General features: G+C 36.8%; 1 protein-coding gene across 8 annotated transcripts in view; it reads right to left on the bottom strand.

The window, feature by feature from the left end:
- ARVCF (ARVCF delta catenin family member) overlaps positions 1–13,942 on the bottom strand; it is a 290,531-nt gene that overhangs the window by 185,469 nt on the left and 91,120 nt on the right. For 2 of the 8 annotated variants that reach the window (XM_080373939.1, XM_080373938.1), the window contains exon 3: positions 181–244. The exons of 5 other annotated variants lie outside the window; for them this stretch is intronic. The gene's annotated coding sequence lies outside the window, so the exon portion shown is untranslated. Of the gene's footprint in view, positions 1–180; positions 247–13,942 lie in introns of all 8 variants that reach the window. One more of the 8 variants, XM_080373935.1, reaches the window with a different exon arrangement.

Raw genomic sequence — 13,942 nt, 5'->3', positions numbered from 1 at the left:
CATTCTACTACTATTTTAAAACAAATTTTAGTAGGCCTTCAATAGCATGCAAACAAATTAACTTCTGAGAGGTGTAAAGAAAACTTAATAAAATAAAAGAACAATAATTTAAGAACACACATAATGACAAAGCAGCAAAATAATCAAGAGATTTGGTGAGCAACTGCAGAAACACAGTACCTTTTATAGTGTTCCTTTCTTGCAGTGGCTTTAAGACAGAAATTCTCCCTTGGTTTGATAATAACTCTGTCAGAGAAACAAAGATACATATAAAAAAGACATTTTTATTTCATCTAGGGGAAGTAGGAAAAAGGGATTATTTTATAATAATTGATAACATTTACATAATACAGTGGAAATGATTAGTGGTATCTCCTCTTGGTTCCCCTTCCCTTCCTAAGTCATGCTGGTGTACAAAAGAAGTGTTACTTCCAACACCTATTCCACCATCACCTGAAACTACAAGAAAATCCCACAGAACTAGAGTACAGAAAGTAAACTCCATTGGAAGAGCTCATCTGGCTAACTAGCTTTCCAGTCCTCTTGATTTCTGTCCTAGTGCCACCCATGTGTTTATATCAAACACTTCTAAACTTAGAATTTAATACAATATATATTTAATTTCCCATTGATTCAAAGATATAAAAGCTAAAAATATTTCCTTCATAAGCGTATACCATAGCATTTTCAGTCGTTCAGGTCTAAATACAATATAGTGACTCTAAAAATGTCAACTGTGGCTACGTAAGTACATCTCATCCTGTTTGACATTTTTTCTTCTAGCAGCAGGAAACAAGAGAAATTAGGGCAGGAAGACATTCACCTTTGAAATTCACCAGAAAGCACTCAGTATTTTTCAACATCTCAGTTTTTGTTTGAGCTTCAGGTAGTATTGGTATCACAGTATTTCTTTTCCCAGAAATTTCATACACAAGTAACAAGCAGGATTCTTTCTCTCAGATTCCCAGTCTCCTCCTCTCTTTCTCAGACCAAGAACATTTCAAGTAGATGCTTCTGGCAGATCACTCTTGCTTAGCTCCACTCAGGCTAAATAAAATTTACCCATAAAACAGACATGCCACTACATTTCCGCATCCAGCCTGCAACATGCCTTCACCATTACACCCTTCCCCTTTGCTCCTCCTTTGGCTGTAGGTACAGTAAGGCCAAATAAATAGATCAGTGGTCAGTAAGGGAAAACACTTCAACCCTGAAGACTCACTGTAACAAACAGGTGCTAAAACAAAATTACACATCTCTGATGTAAGCTGATGGCTTCTCGGAAGACTAATTTCCTTTAGCTTTTGTCTCATGACAAGAATATGACTACCTCCTCTAAGTAGGATAATTTTATGTATATTATGAAAATATTCTCCACTTTTAAGCCAGAAATAATTCATGGTTTATGTTTAGTGTCACCTAGAACAGATAAAAAACACCGAAGCCACTTTGCTTGATTTTTCCTGTCTGCTTTTCCACCTCTGTTTTTTCTTCTAGTTGGTTTCAGAGTCAAGAAGACAAGCAGCCTAAGGCATTTGTCTTGACTTGGGACATCCTGAGTAAGACCTAGATACGCTATAGCTTTGATGTCTGGCTGTCGGCTATTCAACCATCTTTTTAAGTCATATAAACTGGAAAGAAACTGCATTTTCCTACTTCACGAGATCTCATTAAAAAAAAAAAAAATTATGAGGTATCAGGTACTTCAGAAAAAAAGCACGCACACTATTACTGTGGTCTTCTAGTGATAATCACATTTGTATAGTCTGAAATTAAGTGTCGATTATCAAGAAAAAACTACCTGTCTTTTCAATACAAATCTAATAGGTTCATTTTATTCTTCAAGCAGAATTTTTTGTTAAAACATTCAGCACCCTGTGAAATCAGAAAGTTTAGCAGTAAGATAAGGAAAGAGTAGATAATCAAGGCAAGTCTGGAGGAGGCTGCATTGCCAATACGGCACATCCACACTGTGCAAAAAACAAAGAGATGGGTCAGCAGGAGTTGTGACAGTAGCCGCATGGGGCTACTCCTCTTGCAAGATGGGCACTATTCTACCTAGTCTTGTGAGTGACAGTCCCCAATACGCTGCGTGGGTATGGCTGACAACTGGAGCAGCTGATGCTGACAGACCACAATGTTCTTAGCTTATTCGCATGGATGCAGTCTAACAGACATTGGAAAACCATGTGTTGGTTTATACTGGCTGATGCCAGCTGAGAGCTTAAGCCCGAAGTCCTGGGAAGCCTGGAGCTTGCAGAGGCTCATGGCTACATTGCAAAGGCCATTTTTCAGCCCTTGGTTGCCATCCATTTGATAACATGACCTGTAGTGCAGGGGAGAGGGGAAAAAAACACCAGCTTGGACCACATTTAATAAAACACCTATACAATAAAATAAAACACCTGCACCATTACAAAAATCCTGCTTCATTCCAGTGATACACTTTTATCACTGATTTTAATCAAGTACCTTACAGCTCTCAGATGAGAAAGGTGGAGAAAAACCTGTAATGCCTTTTCAAATTGCTTGTTATCTCTCACTTGTAACTAATTGCCCCAGTCACACTGTTAAGAGATTCAGAGTAGTTTTATGTTCACTCACCAACTAATGACTAAAAAAAATGAAATTAGACAATTAGTTTCTAGCTATAATAACTAATTAAGATAAATATTTTCAGAATAAGGAACTTCACAGAAAATCAAGACACTGAAACTGCAGAATGCATGGGAAAGTAAAGCATCTATCAGCAAACAATTTCTTGCCATTCAGCAAGGTCCACAATTGCATGCCAACAACCACTTCATTCTTTTCCTACTCCAGTGAACATAATTAGTTATTAAAATGTCTTTCTAATGTGGTTAGAATGTGAGTAGCTTAATGGACTAGCTATTGGACTACTGGAAAGCTTAGGGACAAATTTTGGTGCTGCACCATCACAAGTATATGCAGCAGTGACAGATCAGTATTTTTACACAAACAGCATGATGGACAGTACTGTAGCGATCTGTCCTCCCATTCGTTTTTCCTAATGTCTTATTTTGCATCATCTGCTAAGCCTGGACTGTGCTGGTAATCCACTCATCATACCTTCTGGGTCCCTTACTCAAAAAGCTTCTGAACATGCACCCAGTTCTTGAAAATTAATTCTGTGCAGTCAGTTGTGCGAGAAGCAGTCTTCAGATAGGTTAAGCATGGGTAAATCTGCTGAATTCAGTGGACTTGTTTGGCCTTTGGTTCACACTGCACTAGCCTGCTCATTAGTGACGTGGAGGCAAGTGTTATACAAAACCACTAATGAAATGCATTTTGTGGCAATGAGTGGATTCCTCGCCTGTGCATAGAAATAGGTGCAATTAAAACTGCCAAGTGTGAGGCAAGCAGTAAAGTCCCAAATAAATGAGACAGTAAAATGGTATGGATAGACAAGCAAATTACTTTTCAATTCAACTGCAATACTACTATAAGCACATATTGCAAAATCTTGCCAAAAGCATGAATGGAAAGCCTGTATCTTTGCCTCCTTCTGTCACTCAAATGAGCTTCTCTGGCATTTCTGGCACTAAACTAACTAATAAAGAGATTGGATCATGCAATTTGTTTGATAACAGAAAAATAACCTGCAGATTCATAGCTATGGCCCTTACTGCCCACTTATAACCCAAAAGCAGACTTTAAGAACTAGTGTTTCTCTCACAGCAGTGTAGCACAGACACCACAACTTCAGCTAACAAGAGCTACACCAATGGGAAAGAGGCCAGTGGAAAAGAGCTCCCTTGTCCAAAGTTCAATTTATCTGTCCATGTTTTGCCTGTACGGATTGCTAGAAACTCATACCCTCCAGCTGTATGTTCTCCTCAGCAGGAGCTTTGTCATGGATAAATCACCAGAAGTACAGGCAGAGCTGTTTGAGCTGTTTTGCATCTGCTATGACTTAATTGTATTAACCAAGAAACAAGGAGGTGAGAAGAAATTTTTTCCCTAAGCTGCTTCTTCCTTCACCTTACATCCTTACACCCTTTTATTTCACACAGAAACTTAAGATACTCTGACAACACAGTTCTGCTTTCACATAAGATATCAGGTGGCAAACACAAGGTTTCTACATTATATAGCTCAGTACTTGGGTATATGCTGTCACAGCTTGCATCAAAACATATGGAACAGTCAGGAGAAGTGAGGTCTCTCCACTTAAAGATGTGGTGCAAACCCAGCTACCGCCCAACGCAACAGCAATACTGTACACTCATTATAAGGCTTTCCATCAAAAGAGGTGGACTACAAGCTGTTTGATATTCTAATATTTACACTCAATTATCTTTAGAAATGTATTTAAAACAGCATTATTTTTGTGTTACTTACGAGCTCTGAGTTCCCTTAGAAACTCCTACTCATTCTTAATTACAATGTAAATCAGCATGTTAACATCAAGCAAGCAACCATTAACTAAACCAGCTGATAAATGCAGACAAAGTTCGGACAGAAGCAGTGGCAAAATGCCCAGAAAGTTACAAAACCCCTCTGAACAGCTCAGTCAATGTGGATAGATACAGAGACCTTTCAAAACAGATGTTCTGGGTAACAGCACTTACTGCCAATAAATTTTATATAAATATTACAAAAGCAGTAAAGAGCTCATGCATCAGTACACAGACATGTCATAGATAAGAACAGCGGCTTTTTAAAATGTCAGGACTGACAATGTACAACAGTGTATAAAATGTTGCTCAAGTCATTACATGCTAACAGTGATGTAAATTATTTATTAAGGAAATGATGGCTGAACTAACTTTGGCAAACTAGATGCACCTATATCCTCAACTATGTTAGTGTGTTGATAAAGACATGGCGTATTAAAAACAAATTTATGAAATACAGAACTACAAAAGCCAATGTATAGTGATTCACTTCAATGTGCTATGATAGAACCACGTAAAATTAAGGCTAATTCTTTCTACTGAAGGAAGTGTCACAGACTTGCATGCATTTGGTAAATTAATATTTATAGAGAAGCCCAGACAGTTTAGTGTTTTTAATACAGGACTAGGATCTTCTCCTAAACATCAAACAGAGAAGCTGCATTAAAACTGCCATTTCTTGATTGCCATGAACTTGAACAACAGTATTTCCAAGACTTGTTTTCCATCATGTCATACAGATTAGCAACTATATACAACTGAGAGATCTGCAAAATCCACCAAATAGCCATGAATTATACATTCCTAACTCTTTAAAGTTAATGCATAATAATCTTCCAACCAAGAGCCTGCTGACAGCTGCTAATATTTCTCATTACACATAGACAAAAAGGAATGGAAAACCAAGCAGGTATACACAGAATCTAATACCATACGGGTACACATCTATAAGTGAGACTTTACCAACAACGTTGTTTCAAGAATATATGTAGCAATAAAATTGTAGCTGATCATCTTCTATAAAAAAAGTAGTTTAAAATTTTACAGCCTAATATGCATAGGAATTCATCACACCCAATTAAATTAAAACACAGCACTTGATCACCTTTTGTGTAAATTTTGAAAAGGAATTTTGTTACATTATATGCTAATAACGAGTTTCATTTAGCTGATGAACTACCTAATTTCATTTTCCAGTATTCTAAGGATATCCTTATTGAACACGATAGCTTTTCATGGGGTAACCAAAGTCACCTTATATGTATTACAGAAACGGAGTAACTTTATTCATTTTAAATGGGATGCAAAGCTGATCTTCCAAGAATTTATAATGAAATTTTATCTTGAAAAAAGAAGAAAAAAATATGTAAATCCCAGTTTTAGTGATAACAAAATATTAGTGTTAGTAAAGTTCACAATGGCAGAAAACTCTGGTTGTAGCTGGTTATATTACCCAGGGGAGAAATTCTTCTCATAAAGCAAGCCAGACCCAGTTCCATACTCACTTCCATTACTGTTTAGCCTGGATAGAAATTGCAGTTAGGCTTGCAACTGCTGCTTAAAAACCCCAAGACAACAGCACTGAAGTTACTAACTGAACACCAAGACCCTCTGAATATGCATGCTTTTGGGTTTTGTTCCTACAAATTGTGTGTGAGTGAGGACATGATCACCCCAAAAAATCACACTTTCATCATCTTCATTTCATAGCTCTGGAGGGCCACTGCAGGATTCAGTGGCGTCAGCTGAATTATTGCTAGGTTCCTACACCTCAGCCCAACTCCTACCAGGCAATAATAAGAGGTACTGGCCCACAATATACTTAAAGCGTGTCAAGCAAACCCAGGCAATAATTGACAGCACAAGAACAGCAAGTGCTGGTGACAGAGCTACACTGAAGACAAAGCTTTAGGTTCATGACTATAAGTAAAGATCCAGATTGGTTTTTAATCTAGGATGAATCACCCATCGTATACAAACACCAGTAAGTAACAACTCCCAAACCAACATTTTTACTTTGCAAGGACTGGCAGTGAAAAATCATTCCTCTTTCAAATATGTCTGCTGAAGAATGTTACGCTTAATACAGATTTTGACATAAAGAGTCAATCAGTAAGATTAATTTACCATTATGTAAAACCTGAGCATATGTTTCATTTCTTTTCTTACAGCTTGCACTTTGTTTCCAACGTTACATTTTACACCAACTTGTTAAACTCCAAACATAAGAGTAACATTAAACTAACAAACTTTACTTTTACTTCTTAAGAACTATTTTAGATTTGAAAAACGTGCTTCGCAGAAGAGCTGTTGCCAAAATAAACCAGTAGTTTCTAGTACTAATAATCATATTCCTGCTAATTGGTAATATTTTATGCAGTGAATTTACATGAAAAAAATTAATTTTAACATTTCTAAGTGATATAAAAACCATTAGTTTTAAAAATATGAATTTTCAGTGCAGCCATTCCCAACCATAAAAATCATGAAAAGCGAAATAATCTCTGCTCATTGAAAACTTTTAACATCAGCACTACACAGCTTCCTAACCAATCAAGAATTCCAATTAACAGTGTGGAGGGTAGGAAATGGCTTCTGAGATTGACTTCCAAATCCAGAGCTACGGCCCCTGCACAGAGGATCAGAGGCTCCAGCCTATACAGAGTAGAAGGACAGAAGACACCAAAGGAGACACGGAGAAAATAAGAGAGAAGGAATCTCAAAAGTAAAGGAGAGAAGAAGAAAGAAGCAAATTGTTTAATTTGTGGATGAATACCCAAGTTCAATACTGACTGCAGACTCCAGCTGAGAATTTAGCCAAGGGTTTGTATTTGCATTTCTTGAGGCAACCTATTCAATTTTTTGCCATATTTCATTGAAACAGTAGACAAAAAGAACTGGGGGGGGGGGTGGGTGGGAGAAAAAATAGGCAAGTTTAATACATGTGTGTCATGGCTACTCTAGTAGGTTTTAAACTCATTTACTGTACAGTCAAACTATAAAGTTAAGAGTGTCTTTAAGTAACTCCTTCAGCATGGGCTTCCCAAAGCAAGTTGCAATTTTTAGAAGTGAACTATAAAAAGGAAATCTTTGTTGACAATTTTAATTCAGAAAACTGCAATTTACAATTAATATCTCACCATACTCATACAATCTAGATTAGCTGCTATAAGACAGCACAATGCTGTAACAGTTTCATTATGATTACAATAACCAGAAGCACTCCACAGTCAACATTGTCAGATATTTCTGTGTTGATCTGACATCATTCTAGCATGTTAATTATGCGGCATTGACTGCCAGTGGCTAACATCTACTGGCTTAGCAATTAAGCTGGCAATGTCTCAACTCTGAACAAAAGGCAGCTACCAGATATTTCGTCAAGCTAGGAAATTTCTTACCGAAAATATGTACTTGAAAAACATCCAGTTCTTTCTGAGCACACTCTCCGTGCCCAAATGGAAGAAGAAAACCAGCCTGAACGGAAGTGTAACAACCAACAATATTTTGTGAATAAAATTATAGGGTAGCCTAGCTTGAGAACTATATTTTCTCCATAAATCTGCATTTGTACTGAACAGTCTTACTAGACTATGCTGACAACCAGAATACTTAAAGCAGTCCCTATTACCATGGTACCTGAACCCTGCAACTAGCATAAGACCTTCTGTCATAGACAGATAAGCACTACATTGCTAACAAAATTAAGGGAATGTAAAACACAGGTAAGAGTGGAGAAACCACACAGAGAATGACAGTTTGCTGAAGGTCAGAGCCATGAGTGAGAAGCCAATCTCCCAAATCTCAAAACTAATCCTTAACACGTAAGTGATGCCTTCCCTCTTGTCCTTAGGAAAGGCAGACGATTGAATGAGCCTCAGTCACACAGCCACCTCTTAAGGTTATTTACATGAAGCAGGATTCTATTTTATTTATTTTTTTAAACAAGAACACAGAAAACTAGCTTGAAACAACCGGAAGTGTCATAGCAAACCTGCAAAATCTATAGCACTCATGGACAGTAGGAGATGCAGACATCTTCCAGAAAACTGATGAAGTGGACCCATGTGTATGAAACAAAACGTAAGAGTATCCCCAAACCAACAAACTATACGCAAATGGTTAGGAAATCGAAAGGTACAAGCAGTCAGATTATTTCAGATGTACTGCCATTTTTTTATTTTATGTTTTTTAAATAATATTTTTTAAAATAATAAATTTTATTTATTATTTTATGTTCCATAGAAGCATTGATTTTACTAATGAGGTTTTGCCTAGTAGAAATTGCAAGGATGGGAAATCCATACCTGGGTGACAGTGAAAGAGTGGACGCATGTCTGACTCACACAAAAATTACTGTCCTGGTTTCAGCTGGGATAGAGTTAATTTTCTGCTCAGTGGCTGGCACAACTGTGGTTGGGGTTTATTATGAGAATAAAGTTGCTAACACACTGTTGCTAGGTAATGTTTATACTCAGTCAAGGACTTTTCAGTTTCTCAGGACTTGCCAGCCAGAGGCTGGAGTGGCACAAGAAATTGGGAGGGGACACAGCCAGGACAGCTGACCTGAACTAGTCAAAGGGATATTCCATACCATGGGACATCATACTCAATATATAAACTGGGGGGAGTTGGCCAGGGCATTGGTCAGCGGGTGGTGAACAGTTGTATTATGCATCACTTGTTTTTTTCCCTTTGGGATTTTATTCCTCTCTCCCTCTCTCTCTCTCCTTCTCATTACAATTGTTATTGTCATTTTTATTATTATTATAATATTTTCATGTATTTCAATTATTACAGTGTTCTTATCTCAACCCACAAGTTTGACTTTTTCCCCGATTCTCCTCCCCATCTGGCTGCCAAGAGGGAGTGAGAGAGCGAGCAGCTGCCTGGTACTTAGTTGATGGCTGAGGTGAAACCATGACAATTATGTGTACTCTATTAATTGCATAACAATGTTGCCATTTGTCTTCGTTGAAAAATAATTTAATAAGTTCTATTTATTAAGTTCTATTTGTTAAGGGATAAGTTCACATGAAGAGAAAAAGTAGGATCTCTACTCGGTCATGCACACAAGAGTGTTACACTAGCAGGTTAAGATCACTAATACAAATTGCTTCAATAAAGCTAAGTGAAAATTAAAAGGTGAATTACTGTAGTATTCTAAAACAAAAAAACAATTGCCAGGAAAAGATATAAATAGCATCTGAACTTGTCTCTCTATGAATGTAAAAGAGATGCCTACGAAGAATATCTAAGGATAGAAGAAATCAATCATTTCTAGGTGTTACAGATCAGAGCTTAGTAACCTTTCCTGGCAAACTGGGAATTTACATACAAAGCAGAGATAGCTTACTGAAGAAGGAAATATGAAGAATATTTGTATTCCAAGTTCCAGAACTCTTACAAGCTGTATGCTTCATTTCAATACACTCAGGCTACTGGGCAGTCATATTACTTAGACTATTTAAAGATACACCAAGTTATTCAAATACTTGGCTACATTTTTTTTCAGTTCCCAGGACAAACAAGAACAGCTAAGATGTGCAGCACTAGCTTCCAGAAGTATGTGTTTCTACATTTGTAAAAAGGTTATGTAAGTACTTCTAATCTTATGTTAATTGAAGCATGCTAAATACATATATTTATTAACATAGCTTGTTTCCGAGTGCTTTCAGTTCATAAGTTTAAGGGTCGTAGAATTGTAACAGTTTGTTGGGTTTAATCTGGTCTTTAAACACTAAAATAAGAGTTCAGCCTCTTATTTTAAAAGGATTAAAACATGAAAGCAGTAGGAATTTGGTTATCCAGGCAGTTCTGAAGCAAAACTACTTGTTTTGCCTTACTATTTCCTTTTTTATGGTGACTGCTCTCATCTCTTTTTATTGTGTTACTGTAGCTTTTCTGACACAGAAAATTTATTACAATCCTACTGTAAAGTTAAAACAACTTCTTAGACCCACATGGTTTTATATTTCTCTTTAAGGCCAAGAGATTCTTATTTTTAAGGAAGATTAAAGTAAATCATATTCCTGAAACTGACAACTTGCTAATTTCAAGCAACTTCTTGTTGCTTTCTCTAAGAATTAGTGTGGGGGTGTGTGTGCTAAAGAAAACCTGAAGAGGAAAGGGTGTTAGGATCCTGAGAGAGTACAAGTAGCCAGTATTAAAAACAAACAAACAGAAAAAGAGTACAACTAGCCAGTATTAAGGAAAAAAAATGTAAAAAAATAAGTAGTAAATTTATTTCAATAGTTGCCTATTTTTTAAAACCTGAAGACTCGGATCACTAGAAATTTGGCAATGACAGTGAACTGGTTAAACTAGTTCAGTGACAGCCTGAACTCAGAGTCCCAAATGCTGCATTTTGTTACTAGCAGAGACAAAAATGAGACCAAATTTACCAACTAAATACAGCAGTGGTAGCATTGAAGAGTACAGCACATGCTAGAAATCCTAGCAATGACACATGCTGACACCAAATAAATTTGTGAGTGGGAAGAACACAGAAACACTGGCAAGGAAAGGTGCTTGAGAGTCCCACGTTTCCACTGTAAACAGAAGCAGTAGTGCCAAGTGTGAACTGGCAATGAAAGCGTATGCCAGAGTGCATTTGGAGCAAAAAGCAGAGAACTGTCAGTATGCCTGTCAGTAGTGCCTGAATCATTTTATTTTTCCCTCTCAGTGTGTGCGTTTCACATGGCTGCTGTAGTAACTTGCCTAGATAAACATTTGAAGGTATGAAGTAGCAATGGACTAATTAATATTAATTACTATTTTTGACACATGATTTAGTGGCTACAGAGAATTTTCTTTGGGGCCAGGCAGAGCAGAAACAACCAGAAAAAAATATACACACAACTAGGGAAACAAGGAAAATAAGGTTAACAGTGAAAAAAGCACAACCTGAGTCTGTCCTACAGAGCTCCCACTTGGTCAGGAAAGGAAACAGGCAATTAACAGAAGAGAAATAAACAGATAAACAATTCACATACATTTGCACCACGCGATAGTTCCTGCTATTCATGTTGACACCTGATTAATACACATTCCTTCTAAGATTAATAAATGTGAAGTCGCATTACTTTTAAAATTTATCTATTCATCACTATACATTTGATATACCTGTTGAATCAGTTTTTCACTACCACATAACCTTTGTCCTTTTGCTTCCAAAACAAAGAGAAATAAAAGAAGTCAGTGAAACTAACAGCGGCTTAATATTTGAAGGAGTGGACACACCATGCTGCACTCCTGGACTCAGATGTAATGGAGATTCCGTGTCTTACAGACCCTTTTTATCAAAGCTCACTGCTCATTACAGTTCAAGCTCACAGGAATGGAGCAGGCAGAGCAGGGAGTAAGGCGACATGGGAAACCGCAAAGCAGTAAAAAAGCTGGCAGATCTAATTTTAGCTCTGCCAGCCTGGACAGTGTCCTCTTAACAAGCACCAAGTGCAATAAAACTGATGAACAGGCCTAATCATCAAAAATATAGAAGCAACAACTCTCATACAAGTCTTATTTGCATCTTAAATATTTATAATCTTCAGATTTAAGAGACCGAATATGGCTGCACATCTGTTCTTTTAATCTGAATGCATGCCTTTTAATGTAAGCAGCAAAGCAACTGCAAGTATTACAGTCACGACAGTTCTGTGGGACTTTGCAAGCCAGCTTCAAGTCTGACTCCATCATTAGGAGGCTGTGGCAGACCATGAATGCTCAGATGCTAGTTTTCTCCTCTCTCATTATATTATTCCTCCTGAATGATTCAGTGATGTCCCTGGTTTCTGTGGTATAGAAAATGCAACAAAGGATTGACGAGGCCAGAAATACTAGTCTCAAAAAAACTCAGATTAACTAGTTATTTATTAGTAAAAGAAAATATATTTCATACAAGTATCTTGGAAAACAGCAAGATAATTTGATTCCCAGTCACAACAGTGTCACAGGCCATAGGTGCTTCTCAGATCTCAAAACATACAGCAATTAAATGGATCCTATGAATACGGTATCAGATATAACGACACTGTATCAGCCTTGCAAAATCGCACAAAAATACACTTGTCTGCGACTTGCTAGAATCATTGAAATGAATATTTCTGGTATCAGAACAAATATTACACTTTCTTTGACATCAAGTGAAATCACCCTGAGTGGGCTGAAAAAAATATTTCCAAAGCTTCTATATATTAAGCTGCTCATGTAATGCTAATACATCTCCACAATAAAATAAGACAAGCTGCTATTCCCTCTAGGCCTCTGTTAAGTCTTACTTTTTTTATCCTTCAGAAAGTTTAGAAAGGGAGATGAACTCTTCTGTGTGTCCAGAGGCCCAGACACTAAAAGCAATCACAGAAGCAAATATACTCTCCACTGAAACCCTGCTATTAAGTTACTTTGATTAATAGTACCAGAGTTTTAATAACATAAAGTGAATTTTCTGTTATTAAATAAAATTTAATCGTAAAAAAAATGTTCATAGGTTTTTTATATTTCAGTAAAGCTACAGCACATGTTTTCTTAGAGTTGGTATATGAATAACCTTATTGTTAAATAACCTAATAGTTTTTGTTAAACACACACAGCTCTATATGAAGGCAACAGAATATTAGATTGTGCAAGAACTACATAATTTCACTTTAAATGTTAATTAAAAGAAATCACTAAACCCATAGAGGTTTAAATCAGTTAGCAAATAAAAGTCCACATTTAGGTGGGATCAAAATCTAAGGCTAAGGCCACAATAAATCTTAATATTACTCTGCTGCTTTCACTGGTGTGGAAACCTAGAAACTGTAATACCTTTGGTGCTAAAAGTCACTTTTTTTGTGAAAAGTTGTTTAAGCATATGACTAAGCTTTCATTAGCTCTCTGTGATTTACAGTTTTGAAGGGCAGATTTTAATTGTATATGTGTCAATCATAAACCCATCTAATTGTCATGAAAACACACAGTCATTCCAATGAAGAGTCAAATTATTAACTTGGCTGCTGAAACAAAAGTTTTATTGCTGCAATTTACTGAAACTGTCTAGTTTTCATATATTAAGCTGAATGGAATCACAGTAATGACCATGCTGCTGGACAGAGTGCTCTGCCAAGACTCTAAATGGATTTGATACTTAAATTCTTTGTAGAAAACATGCATTATTCTGATCATATTTTAACTAGCAGGATGTTACAGGGTATGCTTCAATTCTGTAAGAGTTGCATGTTTTTGTGTGCCCTCAAACATGACTAATTAGGTTAACTGGGTCAATCGAGAATTTAAGACATAAGCAAGGCATATTATGCTTAATATACCACTTTGACAAGTAAGTAATGTAATCCCTGTAATAGCAATTAATGCAATACCCCTGTATCTTTGACAGGTGATTTTCAAAGCAGGCACAATAGTTAGGTCAGAATTGCTTTTCCAAATCAAGTAACCAGCCTGCTGGGCTACCATTCCTCAGAAATCTCCCATGATCTGTAATTACAGCTATCCTCACAACAGGATGCATATCGCTGTAAGGCAGT

The sequence above is a fragment of the Falco punctatus genome (genome assembly GCF_963210335.1).
Source record: "Falco punctatus genome assembly, chromosome: 1".
NCBI lineage: Eukaryota > Metazoa > Chordata > Aves > Falconiformes > Falconidae > Falco > Falco punctatus.
Note: the sequence above shows the minus strand (reverse complement) of the source record. Positions and strands in the feature narration are given on the sequence as shown.